The 23,749-nt window shown below is 39.0% G+C and overlaps 1 pseudogene; it reads right to left on the reverse strand.

The window, feature by feature from the left end:
* Positions 1-1,199: 1,199 nt before the first annotated feature.
* On the reverse strand, positions 1,200-3,736 carry LOC132601469 (ferredoxin--NADP reductase, leaf-type isozyme, chloroplastic-like; annotated as a pseudogene).
* Between the last annotated feature and the right edge of the window lie 20,013 nt (positions 3,737-23,749).

Here is a 23,749-nt window from a genome sequence, read left to right on the forward strand (position 1 = left end):
ACTGCAACCTCATTTTCTGACTTTTCCCAACCTACCAAATATTACAAAATGATGGAACTAATCAAGATTAAAAGAAAAGAAAAAAAGGCCTTTTTCATTTTTGGCTCGTTAGCCAAAATTAATTACGGGACCGGCCAAAATATACAAAACCTATACACTAATTATGTATATTATATGCATATTTATGTATATTGTATGTAGATTATATGTATCTTTATACTTAATATAAAAAACCTATGCATTTACCAGCTATTATGTTTTAGAACGGTCCAAAAATGTAATTATCCCAGAAAAAAATGCATGATTGATCAGAACAAGTTCCAAACGTTATTCTACGTGTGATTCAGTCTTATGGAAGAAAGGGAACGGTGGAAGATACCTGCAACGGATTCTTCTGCCACTTTAGCATGCTGCTTAACTAAGTCTTCTTTTGCACTAACATTAACTAGAGCAGTTGATAACTTCTCTATCAGCTACTTTGGACTTTCCTTGGCTTCATGCCCAATAGTTGCAGCTTTTGAGGTTACTTCTGGTGATTGGCTGTCATTATCTGGAGTTTCTTTTAATGGATCCTGCTCCAAATAGCAGAAATTGCAAGTGTTGAAGTGAGAAAACATAAGCTAATAAGCACTGGTAGGAATTACCAGGGGAAAAAAGGCAAGGAGAAAACAAATATAGAGTAAAGGCCCCAGGAGTGTGGCATAAATTATTCTAACAGGTGAACAACAGTCAAATCAGGCACAAATTTACTATGGGGGGATAGTTTGCTTTCGAGGACTTACAACTACTATTACTATCAATGGGTTGATTTTGTTTAATTCAATTAACTTATATATTTTCTTATCAAAACACATGTATAATGGTTCGTCGAAAAATTTTGGTCAATGGTTCGTCGAAAAATGAGAGATCCTGAAATACTCATATGAAACTTGAACCCCATAGTTCCACAAACTGGTAGTCGCAAGGAAAAAGTGGCAGGAGAAGAATAGATACATGGAAATTGACCAGAGTCTCAAAGATATAGCATTTGGAGAAGGCATTTTAGAAAACTAAAGTTTCATGGAGTATAAACAGTAACACTTCCTAATTCTTTTAGGCATTTTAGGCCACTTTAACTTGATGATGTAACAAACTTATATCACTTGCGGTAAACAAAACTCGAATTATTTTGCATGTGTATGTTTGAAGAATGAGATATTTTAACTTATCTTACCATCTCTTTCAGCAAGTGAAGTCATTATGTCATCAATTCCCTACTCCATGCCCTTGAGTCCACACATGTACACAAATGTATTGTCTTTCTTGAGTAAAGTCCATAGTTCTTCAGCATATTGAGCCATTCTGGTCTGGATGTACATCTTTTCAATTTTCTCATTAGTTTGCTCCCTGCTCACAGCAAAGTCCAGTCTGAAGTTTTCTGGGGCCTTCTCTTTCATTTTCTCGAATTCCTGCAACAAGTTCCAAAGTTATAAATCTTAATCCTGCATTGTTACATACTAATGTTTAATCCAAGAAGCATTGAAGAATCCAATTACCTCCTTGTAAAGCAGTGAGCTAATTGTTGGAACACCCAAGAAAAGCTAAGCCAAACCATTGAACTGCATAAACCCAAAGCCGTATTTAAGGAAATAGTGAGATAAGGTAAGATAATGCCACTAAAATTCTAGCTATACGACCCTGTCAAGAATTTCTGCTAGCAGCTGTGTAGTTTAATTACATACGCAAATGCATAATCTAATAGATTCAAAATGAGTGTGATCTCATTATACATAAGCATTTTTTTTCGGCTGTATATGTAGTTCGAGCAAAAGTTATAGGTTCAGTTGAACCCACAAAGCCCCGAGATCCGCCTATGTTTTGAAAGCATAGTATAGAAGAACATTGAATTTCCCAATATACAATAGTCAACTTTAGTATTTTCACCATTACATTCATCACAGTACCCCTTTTATCCCGATTGTATGACAACAGATAAAATACTTATGACTCCTCAAGCTAACCTCTTCGTGAGTTTTTTAGTTCATAGAAGTGAATGTTTTTACTTAAAATTTCAATGAACCCTTTTCTTTTCTCAGCGTGTCCATCAAACCGATAATAAAAATGATTTGTTAAAAATGATTTCTTTGGCGTACCTTGTAATCCTCGTGCTTCTCAAAGAACATTTTCCATAAGAATGCACGGAAAGGAGCTATTCCAGTTCCTGTGGCGAGCTGCAGGATGAAAAGATTAAAGTCTAATTACATCTATGCTTGGTCATATTGATGTTATAGTGATAAGAAGGAGCACTTGCAATAATTACCATTACAACTGTAGCATTGGGATCCTTTGGCATGAGCATTTCTTTCCCAACAGGTCCAGTAATCTTAACTTCAGCTCCAGGCTTCAAGTCGCCTGTTATATTACCATTTGAAAGCAGATACATGGCTATAAGCATCTATATCATATTTGAGCAGCATATTTAGCACAACCATTATCAGCTTGAAATAAACATGCATGAAAATCTTGGCTGTGAGAAATCAACCATGTATTTTTTTTTTCATGTGTGCAACGCGATTAGTTTCTTCATATCAGCACAACTATTATACAATTAGCTAAATCTGCACTAGAGTGATATTTTTAGGTCTACCCATTTACCCCAAGATGACTATTTCAGAAACAGCTATGTTGTTAACAACCTCCATCATGCTCTATAAAGTTTCCAAATTTCCAACCAAAATCCTACAAGGCAGCACCCCAATAATAAGCTCTAAAGAAATAGTCTCATTCTCAAGAAAACACCAAATCCAGCAGAAAACAAATTGTAAATAAAGGATTGCCAAAGCAATGCTACAACTACAAAAAAGTCAATTTTGAAAATTCAAGTTTCAGGAAACTACAAACTCTCATCTATGACAAGTGACAACCACTACTATTTCAATTATTTTGGTCTTCAAGCAACCTAAACATACACAATACCTTACTGACTCTCTTAGTAAGCAAGTCAATACCATTTCTACTGAACTTAGAAACAAGGTAAAAGCACCCTAAAAATCAAAATTATCCATCATCTATGGCTCAAATCCAAATTCGTTGGGGTCTAGATATGAATCTTATGTATCCATTCCTCTCTATTCAAGTTCATTACAAAGAACTCAAAAACCAAATCCAAATACAGTACCAGAAGATGACAAAATCAGTAGATCGACACTTACTCTACTAGATCTCTAAACCCACAAAAAAGGTCCAATCTTTTACTCAATCCAAGATTCACTCTACAAATCCAAACCCCAAAAACACAAAGAACCCCATTTTCACATAGCTAATTCCCACAAGATACTAATAATGCACTAACATATAACAGTAATCCCTTTTCATTAATATTAATTTCGCTTAACTATAACCTAGAAACTATAATCAACGAAACCCACAAAAGGGAGCAAAAAACCAACGCAGAATTGACCTAAGAGAAACTATAACCAACCAAATACACTAACCCATAAAACCAAATCAGTGAGAAACCCACAAAAGAAGCAAAAAAAGTAAATGTCTTGAAGAACCCTAAACTAGATCCCAAACAATTAAAAAAAATACCTGGAATAGATGATGGCGTCGGCGTACTGGATGCCGGACCTGGCTGGGTGGCGACGGATCTGGCTAGCGGCGATGTGGACGAGGGTAGGGCGGTGGAGAAAGGGAAAGAGAGAGAGAGACGGGGGTTTACATTTTTAAGAGTGACAAAAGTAAAAATGAGGTAAAAGAAGAAGGAGGGTTTAGATTTTTATTAAATTTACCGACTTCATGAGGTCGGTAAATTTAATAAATGAATTGATTAGATTTTTTTATTAAATTACCGACCTACTGAGGTCGGTACATTAGTTTTTCAAATTTAGATACAAAATTACCGACCTCATGTGGCCGGTTTATTTTAAAAAAAAATGAAAATAAATATTACGACTTTACTGACCTCATGAGGTCGGTTTTTTTCCGACCTCAAATGAGGTTAGTTTTTTGAGGTTGGGAAATCCTGTTTTTTTAGTAGTGTGTGTAGTTATATTGTGTAATCGTCATACCATAGCAGATTTGATTGAGTTAGAGATGTCATTATGGGTATAGATTGGTTAGCTTCCTTCTATGCTAATGTCGATTGTAGAACGAAGGTTGTTTGGCTCCAATTTCCTGGCGAACCAATTTTAGAGTGGAAAGGTAACGCTGCTTCGCCAAGGGGTAGGTTTATTTCCTAACTTAAGGCAAGGAAGATGATCAGAAAAGGGTATATTTATCACCTAGTCCAGGTCCAGGATGTACAAGCGGAGTCACCGACCCTTCAGTCTATTCCCGTGGTTAATGAGTTCCCTGAGGTGTTTCCAGATGAGCTTCCAGGTATCCCGCCGGAACGGGAGATTGATTTTTCTATTGATCTATTGCCAGACACTCAATCAATATCCATTCCACCTTATAGAATAGCACCTGCTGAGTTGAAGGAATTAAAGGAGCAACTGAGAGATTTACTTAAGAAAGGCTTTATTAGGCCCAACACATCGCCGTGGGGAGCACCAGTATTATTTGTAAGAAAGATGGATGGCTTCTTGCGAATGTGCATTGATTACAGACAGTTAAATAAGGTGACCATAAAGAATAAGTATCCACTACCAAGGATTGATAACTTATTTGATCAGTTGCGGGGTGCCAGGTATTTCTCGAAGATAGATTTGAGATCGGGATATCATCAGGTTAAGGTTAAGGAGGAGGACATTCCGAAGATGACATTCAGGACTAGATATAGGCATTATGAGTTCTGCGTCATGTCGTTCGGATTGACTAATGCTCCAGCTGTGTTTATGGACTTGATGAATCGTGTATTCCGACCCTTCTTAGATTTGTTTGTGATCGTTTTCATAGATGATATTCTAGTTTATTCACCATCAGAAGCCGAACATGCAGATCACCTACGTGCGGTGCTTAGAGTTCTTCGAGATAAAGAACTATATGCAAAGTTTTCTAAGTGTGAGTTCTGGTTGAACTCTATGGCTTTTCTTGGTCACATTTTCTCAGAGGAAGGTATTAGGGTGGATACTTAAAAGATAGAAGTCGTGAAGAATTGGCCAAGACCCACGACACCAACGAAAGTACGTAGTTTCTTGGGTCTGGCAGGATATTATAGGAGGTTCATAGAGGGATTTTCTTCTTTGTTAGCCCCACTTACCAAGCTGACCCAGAAATCAGCTAAGTTTCAGTGGACGGATGCATGTGAGAGGAGTTTTCAAACATTGAAGGATAAGCTGACCTCAGCATCGGTCCTGACTCTTCCAGAAGGAACAAAAGGCTATGTGATTTATTGTGATACCTCAGGTGTTAGGCTAGGCTGTGTATTAATGCAAAATGGAAAGGTTATTGCTTATGCTTCTAGGCAGCTGAAGAAGCATAAGCAGAATTACCTAACTCATGATCTTGAGTTAGCTGCGGTGATTCATGCCTTGAAAATGTGGAGGCACTACTTATACGGTGTTCATGTTGATATTTATATTGATCATAAGAGCATCCAGTATATTTTTAGGTAGAAGGACCTGAATTTATGACAGAGCCGATGGCTAGAGTTGCTGAAAAATTATGACGTTGATATTCTGTACCATCATGGAAAGACCAACGTAGTTGCAGATGCTCTCAGTCGTAAATCTATAGGTAGTTTGTCATATGTGCGGCCGGAGAAATGAGAGATAGCCTGTGATGTTAGTCAGCTAGCCAGCTTGGGAGTTCGGTTGGTAGACACAGGTGATGGATGAGTTACAGTTCAAGATACAACGATGTCATCTTTGGTAACTGAGATAAAGGAACGCCAATACGAGGATCCTATTTTAGTTCATTATCGGGATACATTTCCTCAGAAAGAAAAGACACCTTTCGTGGTCACAGAAGATGGAGTACTTAGGTACCGAGACAGATTGTGTATTTCCAAGGTTGCAGGCCTCCGTCAGCAAGTTATGGGGGAATCCCACTATTATCGCTATTCTATTCATCTAGGCTTGACGAAAATATACCATGATCTCAAAGAAGTTTATTGGTGGGATGGTATGAAGAGAGATATAACAAAGTTTGTCGCTTAGTATCCGAATTGTCAACAAGTCAAGATGGAACACCAGAAGCCCGGAGGTTTGTTGCAGGCTATAGAGATTCTGACATGGAAGTGAGAGGTAGTTAATATGGATTTTATTACAGGTTTGCCCCTTACTCAGCGGAAATATGATTCAATATGGGTCATAGTTGACAGACTTACAAAGTCAACCCACTTCTTACCTGTTAGAATTACTTATACAACTGAGGAATATGCAAGGCTTTATCTTAGAAAGATTGTACGACTACATGGTGTTCCTACAGGAATTATTTCAGATAGAGGAGCGCAATTTATAGCTAACTTCTGGAAATCTTTCCAGAATGGATTAGGGACTCAGGTGAGTTTTAGAACCTTGTTTCATCCCAGACAGGTGGGCAAGCATAGTGTACTATACAGACACTTAAGGACATGATGAGAGCTTGTGTAATTGACTTTCGAGGTAGCTGGGATGATCATTTACCTCTTATAGAGTTCGCATATAATAATAGCTATCATTCCAGTATCCAGATGACTCCTTATGAGGCTTTATACGGATAGAGATGTGGATCACCTATAGGGTGGTTTGATGTTGGAGAGAATCAGTTAGCCGGCCCAGAATTGATACAGCAAGCAGTCGACAAAGTGAAAGCCATCCAAGAAAGATTATTAGCAGCGCAGATTCGACAGAAATCCTTTGCAGATAACCGGCGTCGCAAGCTAGAGTTCAAGGTAGAGGATTGGGTTTTCTTGAAGGTCTCGCCTATGAAAGGGGTAATGAGGTTTGGTAAGAAAGGTAAGCTAAGCCCTCGGTACATCAGACCATATAAGATTATTCGTACAGTGGGTAAAGTAGCATATGAGTTAGAATTACCTTATGAGTTAGAGTCCATACACCCGGTATTCCATGTGTCCATGCTCCGTAAATGCATAGGAGATCCCTCGAGAGTCGTGCCAGTAAAAGATATCCAGGTGACTGAGCAATTATCATATGAGGAGATCCCCATGGCTATATTAGATAGACAAGTCCACCGGTTACGAACTAAGAATGTGGCTTCGGTTAAATTCCTCTGGAGAAATAATAATGCCAAGGAGATGACTTGGAAGGCAGAAGAGGAGATGAAGACTCAGTACCCGCACTTGTTTTCGTTGTCCCAGGAGGCCCAGGTTGAAACATCATGAGCCCCAAGTATTGGATTTACTTATAGCTATTATAATTGGTCGTGTGAGGCCATATTGTCGTATATATTAGTATGTGGCCCTATGTGGCATAATTTTGGGATGTTTTGCAGGATGGTAGTGGTATAATTACAGGGGAAACTCTGACAAAATTTTCGTAGAATTCCTGAGAGTTTTAATATTCGAGGACGAATGTTCCTAAGAGGGAGAGGATGTTACACCTCGTAGTTTGGACGTTGAGTTCTGTAGGTGTCACTTGCTTAATTGTGAGCATTGGAGTGATGTGCGCCTATTTTATGGTTATAAGGGTTTACGATCATGTATGAGAAGTATTGGCAGTATTGGAGGTCAAATGGGCGGAAGATGAAAAATTAGGCAAACTGGGCAGCATTGCCCTTCGCGTACGCGAGACGGCCTAGCGTTCGCGATGGCCATCAAAATTACAGACCATCACATTCACGAGAGGACCTCGCGTTCGCGAGGGTAAATTATTTAGTCGGTTTCCACCGACTTTGACCCCCCTATATAAAGGGTGAAACCCCCCATTTTCACTAGATTTTTTACCCAAAAAATCAAAAAATAGATTAGGGTGTGAGGATATCATAAATTGAGTGATTTTCAGGTGGCGGAATATTAGTTTAGGTCCGGATAGCGCGTAGTTGTGATTTGTAGTATTGTTTTGCGGTGTTCGGTTTGGATTCAAGGTGAACACTGAAGATATTGCTGTCTTGGTAAGAATAAGGTATGAATCCCTCCCTATTGATATTAGTTTAGGTTTATTTACGGAGATAGAGCGATGAAATGGTCATTTAATAAAGTAATTGGTTGAGAAATCGGATGAACATCATATGGGACGTTTTATGGAGTATTTTAGTATCAAGGATGATGTGATATTAATGTTGTTGTGGTTGTTGTTGGTTGTTGCTAATTGTGATTTCGGGCTAGGGGTATACACAGGAGAGATGCTGCCGAAATTTCGGCAGATCCTAGGAAGAGTTAATTTAAAGGCTTAAGATAATCTCTTGATAACGAGCCTAACAATAGTATGCATTTCCTTGATTGTAGATTTGCGAGTTTGAGAATTAGAAGTTGGGTGAATAGATAAGCCTCAAGGTCTGTTAAGGCTTTCTCTTTCTTTCTTTTTGGCATGATCCTATGATATCAGCGGACAATGAATACTCGAGCTTTCATATTACTCTACTCTTAGAAGCACTAGGAGTACTTCAGTCTTTGATGTTCCTGTACCCCTCTTATGATTGTACCTTCTGTTCATGGGTCCTGAGTGGTGTATCATGATTATGTTAGTTCACATTTGTGTATTGCATTCATTTACATATATGCATATTGACCCGTGATCAGAAGGCGTTATATACACGTATATTATATATATATATATATATATATATATATATATATATATATGGGGTATGGGGAAAGGGCGAGGCGTTATATACACATTGCCACTTGGTCAGCTAGTGCACAGTGATGATGATTATGCTGCTCGAAAGGGCCATTATGCTATTATGCCCGAACGGGCCGTTATGTTATTATGCCCGAAGGGCCGTTATGTTATTATGCCCGAAGGGCCGTTATTCCATTACACCCGAATGGGCCTATATGATATATGGATCGGGCCATACGTTCTTCGACACTGTGACCAATGCATATCATACACCCGCAGAGGCATTTTCAGTAAGCAGAGATATACATATATGTTCAGATAGTCAGACATATGGATGCATTCACACAGACATGTCTAGATAATCAGAGTTATAGATGCATTCAGTCAGTCAGTTTAGCTTACGAGTTTCAGATTTTCCTTCATGACTCCTATGTGTATGTTACTCTTATGCCTTACATACTCAGTACATTATCCGTACTGACTCCCCAATTGTTCGGGGGGCTGCGTTGATGCCCGCAGGTACAGATAGATAGAGAGGCGATCCAGCTCAGTAGAGCCTCTTCCCAGCTGTTGTTGGTGCGCTCCACTCGATCCGGAGCTGTTGTTTGTTTTGGTATGTTATATTTGATGTATATGTATACGGGTACGGTGAGGCCCCGTCCCGTCCCTTCTATAGTTGATGCCCCAGTAGAGGTCTATAGACAGTCGAGTACAGTTAGACTTGTTGTAGCCTTGTCGGCTTCCACTCTTTTGATGTTCAACATGTAGTAGCCGAGTCGGCTTTCACTATTATTTTTTGTGTGTATATATATATATATATATATATATATATATATATATATGCTTATATGCACAGATGATTGATAGTCCTTAAAGTTATCCCGATATGAGTTAGCATGGTTCAGCTATGAGTCTTATGGGCCACTCACTTGTCCAGTAAGGTACATGTATGAGAGTTGGGGTGTTTGGTCAGTAGTGGCTAGGCCCTCTTCACGACTCAGCTGATGGGTCATGACAACATGTTGAGATGTGAATGACTCCAAGTATAGAAGAAGAGGAATTTGAGGAATACGACAAGGAGACAATGTTACCCGAAGGCCTCACAGAAGAAGCAGAACAGTTGGAAAATGAGCAGAAGCCAAATATGGATGAAACAGAAGCAATCAATCTGGGTGACGAGGAAAACATTAGAGAAACTAGGATAAGTGCGCACCTAGAAGCACCGCAAAAGGAAGAGCTAATAAATCTCCTAAAGGAATATGTGGATATATTCGCATGGTTATATGCTGACATGCCAGGGTTAAGCACTAGTGTGGTGTCCCATAGGTTACCTATCAAGCAGGGTTTACCCCTGTAAAACAAAAAACCTGTCAGTTCAAACAGGATCTCAGCATCCGTATCAAGGACGAGGTGGAAAAAAAAATCAAGTTAGGTGTCACGACCCAGCTAGGGGCCGCGATGAGTACCCGGGGCTAACCACCGAGCACCGCTCGTACTATTACTTCTTAGACTCATTCAATAATCGTTTATCGATTCTATGCTCATTTTACAAAAGAAACTGCTTTTATACAATAACATATATCAATATATTTACACAATATCCACGTCGTGAAACCACATAACCCACATTGAGTATCTACGAGCCTCTATTGGATTACACATACAATGGTACACAAAAGATTCATCATAAGCACCTCCGAACAAGGGAGTGCTTTCAGTCAGCTAACGACTTCTAAGAGTCCGGAGCAAGATCTCCTCCCTGTCTACCTGTGGGCATGAACACAACGTCCAAAGAAAACGGACGTCAGTACGAACATTGTACTGAGTATGTAAGGCATGAATGAAATAAACAATGTCATAGAAGCATTATGAATCATAAGAAAAGATATAACCTGCTTGAGTGTTATAAGCATCATACTTTTTACATATATCATATTTTACATCATCATAGTATATGTTTTGTCCTGTCCCATAAATCATCACATTCATCATCACATACATCATCACATACTTCACCACGTACATCGTCACATCGTACTCCGCATCATTACCCGCGTCCGGGTAATCCTCATATGCCGCCCACTAGTGGTGATCATGCCCGACCCTCTAGGCTCGGTGTAAACATAGCAGCCCGCATTAGCGGTGACATGCCCGGCCATATAGGCGCGGTGGAATCATACGCAGCCCGCATTCGCGGTGACATGCCCGGCCAAATAGGCACGGTGGAATCTTATCATCACAAAATCAATCATAACACATCACTATTACACATCTCATAACATAGCATCATCTTATCATTTCCTGGTATTTTATACATATCATCATCGTATTTCAACTAGCATTGTTAATCATTTTATAGACATATCATACATTAGCATTAAGAGCTTACATTAAGCTTTAAGGGCAACCACACTATGTCGGGGTGACGTAAGGTCATGAACCCCCGATTATATTATGAACGTTTATGAGTATCGGGCCTTGCCTTGAAGGAAATAGAGCATAAGGCGAGCGTTAACAAAGATAACATCATTGGCCTTATAGGAACATCATGCCACAATTTCTTGAATCGCTATACTCTAGCTCATTATCATCACCATCATATTCATATGTAAGTCAGTATATTGAAGGACACATAGGCTTCGTTTTGTAGAAAGATTATATAAGACTTGAAGGATTCATGCCTTTTGAAAGAAAAGATAAGCCTCACATACCTTTGTCGTTTAACTATGCTATTGTATGCTTGAATTCCTTTGATATCACGTCTCTACCTTCAAGAGAGAATTCGTACCATCATTAGTCAATCGACGAGAAGAACGCGCTACTATTTCTAGGGAAAATTGGGCAACATTTCCTTTGTTGCTACTACTTTTCCCATGTTTCATTCCAACTACCAAACATTTACAACAACACTCAAAATATTGTATCAACAATCGTCATTTATCTACATTTACCACATTCCACCATTTTTCTCCAATTTCTTCACATTTATGAGTTTTGGCTCATCATCACATTTTCTCATACATCACACCTATTTCATGATCTATACATCATTTACAACATATTTATACTCCCAACTCATCAACATTCATAATTCAATCCAACTATCATTCAACTATGGCACTATTCACATTTTATGACCCATTTACTACACTCTTCTATAATCCAAGTGTTTCAACATATAAATACCTCAATCATCATGAGAAAGTCATAAAACTTACCTTAGATGTGGTAGGAATGAGCCTTGAGTAGCAATACTCTACTATACCAAAAACCCTACTTCACTTTCTTTGCAATTCCTTGGTGTAGATGAACTTTGATGAGTTTCACATTCTTGATTTCATGGATTTGGTGTTATGGATCTTGATTTACCTTTGTTTCTCTTGTGGATGAATATTAGAGAGCATTCTAGATGTTTCTTGAAGTGTGGAGTGAAAATGAAATGAATGGAATGAAAAGGGGTCCCTTATACTTAACTTAAAATCTGATTTTTATGAACAATAGTCGAAGTGCACAGTGGCCGTAAACCCAGTTTATGGGACGTATTGTGGTTTACGGTCCGTCTTTCACAACCATATTTAAGCATAACAGAACCAGAAAGGTTGGCTGGAGTCATGGTGGTTTTCGGTCACAGTATACGGGCCGTATTCTGGTTTACGGTCCGTATTCTGAGTCGTATTTAACAATTTAGACATTTGGCAGAAAGTTAAAGTTTTGGAATGTTGAAAGACGATAGCAGTTTACGGTCCGTAAACCACTTTACGGGCCATATTCTATTTTACGACCAACTGGGCCGAAGTGCGAATCTGCAACTTTCACATTTTCAAAACTCATAAGTAGTCATCCCCTTCTTAATAAAACATCGTACACTCATACTCTTTGCTGGTCTATTCATTGTACGTTCACGGAGAAATTTCCGAGGTGTAACATTAGGGGTGGTAGAAGTAACCTCATACCTCACATGGTTAGCCAACATAGTGCCCGTACCCAAAAAGGATAGAAAGATATGAATATGTGTAGACTATCGGGATCTCAACCGAGCTAGTCCAAATATAACTTCTCCCTTCCAAACATCCACATACTCATAGATAATTGTGCCAAGCATGAGTTGCAGTCATTTGTGGATTGTTTTGCTAGGTATCACTAGATCCACATGAATGAAGAAGATTCTGAGAAAACAACCTTAATCACTCCGTGGGGAGTATACCATTATAGGGTGATGCCATTTGGTCGTAAAATCGCTGGCGCCACCTATATGAGGGCCATGACTATCTTTTTCATGACATGATATGTAGGGAAATCGAAGTATATATGGACGATGTCATCATCAAGTCAAGAGAGAGCGCGAAGCACACCACACATTTGAGGAAATTCTTTAATAGGCTTCGAAAGTTCAATCTAAAACTGAACCCGACCAAGTGCACATTTGGAGTGCCCACTGGGAAATTGCTTGGATTCATAGTAAGCCGAAAGGGCATAGAACTAGGTCCTACCAAGATCAAAACAATCTAAGAGTTACCTCCTCCCAAGACGAAGAGAGAGGTCATGAGCTTCTTAGGACGGTTGAATTACATCAGGCGATTCATAGCTCAGTCCACCATCATTGTGGAACCCATACTGAAACTTTTGAAAAAAGACGCACCCCTAAATTGGACAAAAGAATGCCAAGAAGCTTTTGAAACCATCAAGAGATATTTGTCTAATCCACCAGTTTTGGTACCCTCTAGACCCGGGAGCCCACTTTTATTATATTTGTCTATATAGAGAATGCCATTAGGTGTGTGTTAGGACAACACGATGAGACGGGCAAAAAGGAAAGTGACATATATTACTTGAGCAAGAAATTTACTGAATGTGAGGCAAGATACACACTGGTGGAAAAGACCAGTTGCGCCCTGACGTGGGTGGCTCAGAAGTTGAGGCCTCACTTGTCATCATATACCACCTACCTCATATTCAAAATGGAATCACTAAGGTATATCTTTCGCCAGCCCATGCATGTTGGAAAGTTGGTATGTGGAAAATACTATTGAACGAATTCGATATATTGTACATAGCGAAAAAGCCGTCAAAGGACAAGCATTGGTTGATCTCTTAGCTGAAAGTCTTGTGTATGAAGATCTCGAATCCATTTTCCAGACGAAGGAGTGTTGGCTATCAAGGAAGTAACAGTAGAACCTTACACCAGGTGGAGATTATTCTTCGATGGGGTTGTCAGCTACAAAGGTTCTGGAATTGAAGCGGTCTTGATATCAGAAATCAGGCAACATTACCCAATGGTCGCAAAGCTCAAATTTCTATGTACTAACAACATGGGAGAATATGAAGTTTGCATATTAGGTTTGAGGATGGCATTGGATATGGACGTCAGTGAGCAGTTGTCATAGGAGACTCCGATCTCTTAATAAACCAAGTACAGGACGAGTGGGCCACTAAGAATGAAAAAATCTTGCTGTATGTAAACCTGGCACAAAGATTGCAGGAAGCTCAAGAAGATCGAATTCAGGCATACACCAAGGGCTCATAATGAGTTTGCCGATGCTTTAGCCACCATAGCATCCATGATCCAACATTGCGAAAGCAGTCACATTGACCCATTGGAAACCTATCTGAAAGAGAAGCATGCCTATTGTTCTCACGTGGAAGCAGAGCCAAATGGAAAACCCTGGTATAACGACATCAAGTCGTATTTGGAGAAGCGGGAATATCCCAAAGCCATCGCAAGTAATCAAAAGAAAACCATCCGAAGAATGGCCAGTAGTTTTTTTTTTAACAAAGAAATACTGTACAAGCTGACCCTAGATTTGGGTTTGCTCCTATTTGTAGACGCAACAGAAGCCATAAAGCTGTTAGAGAAGCGAATGCTGGGATCTACGGACTTCATATGAATGGTTTTGTGCTAGCCAAGAAAATACTTCGGGTAGGATACTACTATATGACCATGGAAAGCGATTGTTGCCAATTTGGACAAAAATGCCATCAATGCCAGATCCATGGAGATCTGATCAAAGTCCCGCCCAGTGAACTCAATGCCATGAGCTCACCTTGGCCATTTATCGCTTGGGGTATGGACATCATCGGATCAACATACCTGCTGCTTCAAATAGGCATCGATTCATTCTAGTTGCCATCGACTACTTCACCAAATGGGTGGTAGCAACGTCCCAAAAATCAGTGACGAAGAAAGTAGTGGCCGACTTTGTATGAAACAACATCATATGCCGTTTCAGCTTACCCAAGTCCATCATAACGGATAATGGGGAAAATATGAACAATCACTTAATGAAGGACATCTGTGAGCATTTCAAGATCACTCATAGGAACTCCATGGCATACCGGCCACAAATGAATGGAGCTGTAGAAGCAGCCAGTAAGAACGTCAAAAGGATATTAAGTAAGATGACGGACAACCACAGAGGTTGGCATAAAAAATTGTCATTCGACCTGTTAGGATACCGCACAACAACCCACACTTTAACAGGGGTAACTCCTTACTTGCTTATTTATGGTACCGAAGCTGTCATACCTGCCGAAGTTGAGATACCTTCACTCAGAATCATTCAAGAGGCAGAATTAGACAATGCGGAATGGGTTAAAGCCCGATATGAGCAATTGTATTTAATTGATGAAACGAGGATGGTTGTCGTATGTCACAGTCAATTGTACCGTCAAAGGATGGCACGAGCCTTCAATAAACGCATCAGAGCGCAACTTTTTCAAATAGGGCAGTTGGTGCTAAAAAGTATACTCCCACACCAGGATGAGTACTAGGGAAAGTTCGCCTCTAACTGGCAAGGTCCCAACATGGTTCGCGAAATGCTCTCCGGAGGAGCAATAATGCAAGAAGAGATGGACAGGCAAGAGTGGCCCAAGCCAATCAATGCAGACATAATCAAGAAGTACTATGCCTGAAGATGCCCCTCCTTAGTTGCAAGAGTTTGTTTTTCATTTACTTGTAATAGTTTTCTTTCATTTTCTTATATTAGCTATTCATTTTCTTGTAATCGTTTGTAATAGTTAGAAGAAAATAAAAACAAATTACCCCTTTTGTTCTATTAACTACACAATGGCCGGACTTACCCAAAGTGGGATACATAGGCAGTCCATTTGGGATCCAGTCACATTATTAGTAAAAACAAAAACTCAATTACTTTATTCTGAACTATGTTCGACATGATTCCTGCTGCGACAGGATACGTAGGCGCTCTTTGAGCTCAGTCATACCAAAAGAAAAACCCATGAAACCCCTAGGAAGCCTCGAGAAGGATTTGGATCAAGCACGAAGAGATTGCCACACATTCCCGATCGGGGCAGAATTTTTGAGAAGGTCTCAAATATTCATACCACCAGCCCGTTACAAGAAGCGGCAAACACAGAATTCCAAACTGGGGCAGACATTTTGAGAAGACCCTCAACCAGTTAACAAAGTTTGATCAATTCAACACCCTAAACTGGGACAAAAATTTTGAGGGGACCTCAAAATTTCCAAACAACAGTTCGCCAAGTGAGTATGTTCAAACTGGGGTATAATCTTTGAGAGGATCTCAAACATTCCCCAGAAGAGAAGGAGCCATCAGCCATTCGGGCAGCAAAGAAGGGAATAAATCTCGTCCAAAGCGCATGTCATGATAATTAACTGAAACGATTTATAGAAATTTGAAAAGGCATTTCTTTCCACAAAATAGTTTTATTTTGTAGCTAACGATTTATGAAAACAATTTCCCTTGCATGATTAAAATAAATTCATCTTTCGAGTACTAAACCCAAGAGCGATGGAGCCTGAAGCCGGCAAAGCTGGCGATACAACCAAGGACAGTGAGACGGATCAACTTTAATAGGAAACTAACCTTTTGCTGATGCAGGTCCCCATGTCGTCAAGAGGACCACCCACATTTTTAACTTTGTTTCGTGTGCAGGTGAAAATAGTTTCCCATACAATGTAGCAGCCATCGCCGGAGGTGAGGTTCATAATTTGGTTAGCCAGAAGGTTGTCAAGGGATTGAAATGCCATAAGGGCAAATATCTGGCCACAAGGACTATCAAAAGAGCGAAAATGCCATAAAGGCAAATATATGTCCCCAAGGGCTATCAAAAGAGAAACAATGCCATAAGGAAAAGTATCCATCCACAAGGGCTATCAAAAGAGCGAAAATGCTATAAGGGAAAATATCCAGCCACAAAGGCTATCAAAGAGCGAAAATTCCAATATCTAGCCACGTGGGCTATGAAGTGATAAAAAAAAACCACAAGGGCAAATATCAGAACACGATGGCTATAAAAAGATCAACGAAGCAGCACATCTGATCGAGAGGGTCACAATGAATGTTTAGTGAGTCACGCGATGTAAATCCGACCAGTCGGTTGCAGTTTCGCTGTAAGAGTCAAGTGATTTAAATTCGGTCAGTCGGCCGCAGTTTTCGCTATAAGAGTCAGGTGATGTAAGTCCAGTCAATTGGTTGTAGTCTTTGCTACAAAGGTCAAGCGATGTAAACCCAGCCAGTTGGGTGTATTTTTCGCTCCAGTGAGTCAAGCGATGTAAATTCGGCCAGTCGGCTGCTATTTTTGCTACAAGCATCAGGCGATGTAAATCACGGTTAATTGGTTGCAATCTTCGCTACAAGCGATGTAAATCAGGTCAGTTGAGTGCAATTTTCTCTCCAGTGAGCCAGGCAATATAAATCCAATCAATTGGTTGTAGTCTTCGCTACAAAGGTCAAGTAATGTAAATCCGGTCAGTTGGGTGCAGTTTTGCTCCAGTGAGTCAAGTGATGTAAATCCGGCCAATCGGCTGCAATATATGCTCCCAAAGGTCAAACAATGTAAATCCGGCCAGTTGGGTACAGTTTTCCCTCCAGTGAGTCAAGCAATCTAAATCCGGCCAACCGGCTGCAGTTTTTGCTACAGGAGTCAGGTGATTAAATCCGGTCAATTGGTTGTAATCTTCGCCACAAAGTTCAAGCGATGTAAATCCGGCCAGTTAGGTGCAGTTTTCGCGATGTAAATCCGGTCAATTGGTTGCAGTCTTCGCTACAAAGGTCAAATGATGTAAATCTGGCCAGTTGGGTGCAGTTTTCGCTCCAGTGAATCAAGCGATGTAAATCTGGACAGCCGGTTGCAGTTTTTGCTACAAGAGTCAGGCGATGTAAATCCCGTCAATTGGTTGCAGGTTTCGCTACGAGCAATGTAAATACAGCCAGTTAGGTGCAGTTTTCACTCTAATGAGTCACGCGAGGTAAATCCAGTCAATTAGTTGGAGTCTACGCTACAAAGGTCAAGCGATGTAAATCCGGCCAGTTGGGTACAGTTTTCACTCCAGTGAGTCAGGCGATGTAAATCTAGCCAGTTAGTTGCAGTCTGTTCTCAAAAGTTAGAGTGATGTAAATACAACCAACTCAGTTGCAGTTTTCGCTCCCAAAGGTCAAAATGATGTAAATATGGTCAGGCGGCTGCGGTATTCATTTTCAAGATCAATCATGATGTTTCTAGCAGACAAAAAGCAGATTGGCAGCCACTAAACAAGAAACAGGCTGATTCAATCGAATCGATAAACATGCAGATCAAATGGGGAGCCTTTCTTACGCAGCCGATCGAGATACGGTGACCATGAAAGTTAAGCTTTCCGGCCAGGACTTGGAAGATCGCTCCCATCCATGCTTAGCAACACAAGATTTCTTACTTGCGTGTTTCTTTTATTTTTGCCTTCTTTGAATTTTTTCGGAACCGGTCGGGTGCACACCGACACACATAAAGGCATTCTCGCATAAGGGATACCCTTTTTCTCCTAAACCATCGAACTAAAAGTGACTTGATTCCCAAGACCGGGGATATGTAGGTGACGCAACACCAAAGAGTCAGTCACACTCCAAACAATCACTCTGGACTTCCCAATTTTGATAATCGGGAAATTCAAAATTTGCTTAACCTTGAACTTAGAAGTTTGAATTGAGTCGAACTACAAGTGGCCTGAAATCTCATGTGACCCGAGATATGTAGGAAATCCGGAGACTAGGGTCCTGCCATATATTTGAAAATTGCACAAAACGAGAGATAGCCTGAGATTGGGTCAGTAAAAAATCAAGGTAGTCAAATTTTGTTGTTCAGGGATGGTCCCCCCATTCTCGAACACCGAAGGGCAGTTGTTGACACCCAATTTTTAACCTCCCATAATTTATTTTAATTACGCAGAGTCCTTGGATGTCAAACGGAATGCAACGCACATTTTCTACATGTCAAAATGATTTTATAAAATTGTTTAGATGATAATTTGCCATTTCATTTAGCAAAATAACTTCTGTAATGTTATAAATCATTTGGAAATTTATTTACATATTTTTATAATTAATATGGAACATTTGCTAAGTTTAATCAAGAAGATAATTTAAAATAGTTATTTATTTAAATGTTAAAATTATTAGAAAACCAATTAGCAGGCATTTTACTCTTTTTGATCTAAGGAATCTGATTAATTGAAATCATTTTTGACCCTCAATTCTTCATTTTTTCATATTCAATGTGCATTTGTACAATTTATTAGAATTAATCATAATTGATTGAGTGTTTAGTTGTGGTTAATTCCATAAATTGTTTACTATGTGGCTAATAGTGGCTACAATTGAAATAGTCAATTGTTAGTTTAAATTCTGACTTTAATTGAAAGCCAATTTCCTTGGTTTAAATCAATGGAGGTCATTATTACAAAGTTAGCCTTTAATTGTTGATTATTTTAATTCTGGCTTTAGTTGAGATAGCCAATTTATATGGTTTAGGTCAATTGAGATCATTATTGTAATTCTGGCCATAATTGAAATAGTCAATTTCCATGGGTTAAGTCAATTGAGGTCGATATTGCAAAATTACCTTCTAATTGGTTAATCGGGCCAAATGTGGCCATAATTGAAGTGACCTATTCCATGGGTTAAGGTCAATTGAGGCTACGTTTGAAGTTTGAGTCCATTTGCATAATTAACCATGTTTGTTAGTTTGTTTAAATGGTTAATTAATTATGTTTTGACCATAATTGATTGATTAATTGATTTTCTTAATTGTGGCCAATTATATAAGTAATGTCAAGTCCCTACTATATATATACACACATATATACATGTGTATATATGTATATCACATGTATATGTATATGTATACATGTGCCCCCTCTTCTTTCATTTAAAACAGCCAGGCCCGGTTCAATAAGAACCTGACCCGGCCCAACGTCAAGACTAAAGGGGTAATCTTTCCCTTATTCAGCAAACCAAACGAACCCGTAAGGTTCCTCTCTTCATCAACGTCTTTTTTGGCAAGTTTGCAGACATACCTTGCTTCCTCCGGGCCTGGTATGGCCTTATGGAGTAAAGCATTAATTGCAACCTCCGTTTCTTCAACAAACACAACCTTAACATGACAATTTCTTGGTTTTTCTTTTATTTATCACTGCACTATGCATCAACGAGTACAAATCCCTTAATGGGATTTGTCTCAATGTGATTTCAAACCCTCGAATCTCATTGGTTCATCCAAGAACTATAAGGATCTTTTGGGGTTATTCAAATCTGCCCTCCATTACGTGTACTTGCTTTAATCATAGCCGTTGACGTTTGAATTAAAGATTTTGGTTCTTAGAAATCCACTTATCCCACATTGAGAAACCCTAGGTTTCTGGGATTTTGGCGGTTCTATATAAAGAACCCCAATTCACAGTTTACAGAGGAGAGGAATATACAGCATATTGTCAAAAACTTGAAATACCTAGGGTTTTAGCAAAATTTGCATGAGACCTTTAATTTTTGAAGTTAGTCTAAATTTTAAAAGTTGTAATTTCTCTTTTATTGTGGTTTTGTGGCTGAGTATTGGGTTTGAGGAAGCAAGGATACTTCCAAGTTCAATCTCGACGTTGGCTGCACTCACAAAAAGGGAATTTTCTTTCCTTTCAGTTATTTTTTGTATCTTTTATCTGCTCATTGTTTATTCATGCTAAACTGTTAGTGTAGTTATTGCTAGTCTAAATTATGCTTTGATATGTTGATTGCTATTCATGCTTAGTTATGTAATTTAAAATTACTAATTTAAGCATGTTTATATGTGTCTTGTTCACATGTGTTAGTTGTTAGCTGAGTTTTCTTATTTAGCTTAAGTTTGGTATGTTATACTATTCGGTGGATGATCAAGTTTACCTTGTGTTAATGTGGGATTAGTAGTTCTAGAACTATGTTTGGTTATAAATTTCTTTGCTTCGAGCTAATCTATACCACTAATATACTTGTAGTTTAGTCACTTATGTGTTAATGCACTTCATGGACTGTTAGGTGCAATTGGGAACATGTTCAAGATGATTAATGTTTAGTTAAGTAAGACAAGGTAAACTGTGATACACTAGTTACTTAAACATTCATTTGTGATTAAATAAAGTTATTGCTGATATGAGTTTGGACCATTGTTAGTAATATTGACCCTGTTTGGCCAAATGGTTAAGTGGTAAATGTGTTAAGTCATCTACTATCCTATTTGCATCATCTTGAGGGTCAAAAACCTGCAATATTTATCATCATGGAGGTTTAAATCTCAAAACACTTAGTATTTACTATAATAGTCTTACTGTTGAAACACCTGAGCTGTCTTAATTTAGTTATTAAACTTAATGTAAGGATTTGATCCCACATGCTGAATCTGTGACAAAAAGATTTGTAATGATTTAGATATGTTTAGTTAAAGTAGGAAACTGAGTGCATTCCTTGCGAAACCTATGTTGACCTTTTCTGTGATAAGTTTAGTATGAGTTTGAGCATCTATAATCCCTACAAATAAGCTAGTTATCAATCTGTCTTTGCACTCCTATATGTTGGCCTCTGTCTCAACTTATCTGGTGATTTTAAGGATTGAAAGTTGTATCATTGTGTGTGTTTTGCCTAAATTACTTTGCACTCACTAAGTCAGTACCTAAGTCAACTTGACATGTGGAATATCTTCAACAAAAAAAAAAAAGAAGAGAAAATGGTCATACACATTCCTTTGTGTCTCTATCTTTACTGTATTAATCCATATTGATATGTATATTTGATCAAGACCCTGTTCATCTCTATGTGGTAATGATGGTTTGACAGTTTGCATGAAATATCCAAAAATTGCATGAACCCCCTTTCTTCATAAAGTAAGCATGGCATGTTTTGCTCTCTCTTCTACCTATGTGTGTAAGCTTAACAAGCATGAAACTTAGGCGCATGTTAGAACTACTATTGTTACAATAGATGTGTGAATGCATTTAACTGAAAGTTTAAGACTGGGCTCAGTTTGGTTTTGTATTTCTACTGCCTATACTTGATTTAAGTGATCTAATTTATCAAACTGTCTGCCTCTCCCCTTTTAAGTAGAATCACTGCATAATGTTTTATATTTGTTGTATGTTGGTGTCATCATATCTGTGTGGAAATTTTGGTTGTATTAGGTTCTGCTTAATAAGAATAGCATCTGAGTTTATTTCTTGATTGACTTTGAAATGACTCGAAATGCCTCACCCTTCATGTAGTATGCTCTTGCACTTTGTAATTTTCTCTTTTCCCGAATCTTGAATATGATGTGCATCATCCATGTAATACCTCTCTTTCCTCTTTAGAATTTGTTCTTGTATCCCTCAAATAATGACATGACATGCAAAGTGGGATAAAACATGCCTTTCTCTGAGTCTAAATGTTGATTTATATGTGAGTATGCAAGGGATGTACCTAAGCATACTACGTATACATATTTTTCGTGTACCCTGGGTATATAGGGACTTGTATATTTAATATAAATGTAGTATATCACTATTGTGGGTTTAGAATTGTTGATTGTGTGTGTGTAGGTGTTTTTTTTTTTAATAAATGGATTTGGGCTTGGTCCTTGTTTGCGTATTTGTCATGACCCGACAGGTACCCGGGGCTAACCACCGAGCACCCCTCATTCTACTGCTTAGCATACTCATTAAACGTTCTTTTATCAAAACATACTCCAGTTATAAGAAAATCATCTTTCATTCGGGAATATAAATGCTTTTATATGCACAAGCCTTTTGGTCATTGAGATAATATATAGATACATATATGCATGGTAGCAACCTCGTGAGACCATTCTACCCACACTGCGTATCTACGAGCCTCTACTAGAGTACTAGACATATGGACGGGACAGGACCCCGTCGTGCCCAAAACATACATGTACATAAAAGAATAATCATAAGCACCTCCGAAACAATGGAGTGCTCTCAAATCAGCTGACAGCTACTACGAGTCTGGATCAAGCTCACCTCCCTGTGGGCATGAACTTAGCGTCCAAAGAAAACGGACGTCAGTACGAACATTATACTGAGTATGAGAGGTATAAACAATAATATCACATCGATGACATAAAGGAAGCATCAATAGGGAACATCTGTATCTGACTGTCAAATATAGAGAAAATGATGCATGCTGGCTCACTCAAAATCATCATCATATCATATATGCATAAATGTACAAACTTCCCGTCCATATCGGATCGGTGTGATAATCATTAGCCTGCGTCCGGGGTATCAGCTCATGCCGCCCACTAGTGGTGTCTGCCCATGCCGTCTGGCCATGGTGTATAGCTGCCCACCTTAGCGGTGACTGCCCGGCCAAATAGACGCGGTGTCATATCATCATCATAATATGCTCATCATAGTGCATGCATAAAGACTCAAGGACAACTATGCTTTATCGGGGTGACGTAAAGTCGTGATCCCCCGATTTCCTTATGGAGCACTCATTAACATCCTGCCACACCTTGAAGGGAATAGTATATGAGGTGAGTGTAAGAAATAAATGACATCATTGACGCTTTAGGAACATCATATTATGAACATCTAGAACTTCTATACTTTAACTCATTACCTTGTGTAGCTATTTAGGGATATAGGCTCATATCTTTCCGGAACTTAAGAGATTCATGGAGAAGAATGAAAGTCATGCTATAGGATTCATGCCATAGAAAGAAAGGACTAGCCTCACATACCTTTTTCACTTAACTAATCTATCGTTCGCTTGGTTTCCTTTGGTGCCCACGTTTCTACCTTCAAGAGGAATCACATTAACATTAGTTAGTCGGCTATGAGAACATTTTGC

The sequence above is a fragment of the Lycium barbarum genome, chromosome 7, assembly GCF_019175385.1.
Source record: "Lycium barbarum isolate Lr01 chromosome 7, ASM1917538v2, whole genome shotgun sequence".
NCBI classification, from domain to species: Eukaryota; Viridiplantae; Streptophyta; class Magnoliopsida; order Solanales; family Solanaceae; genus Lycium; species Lycium barbarum.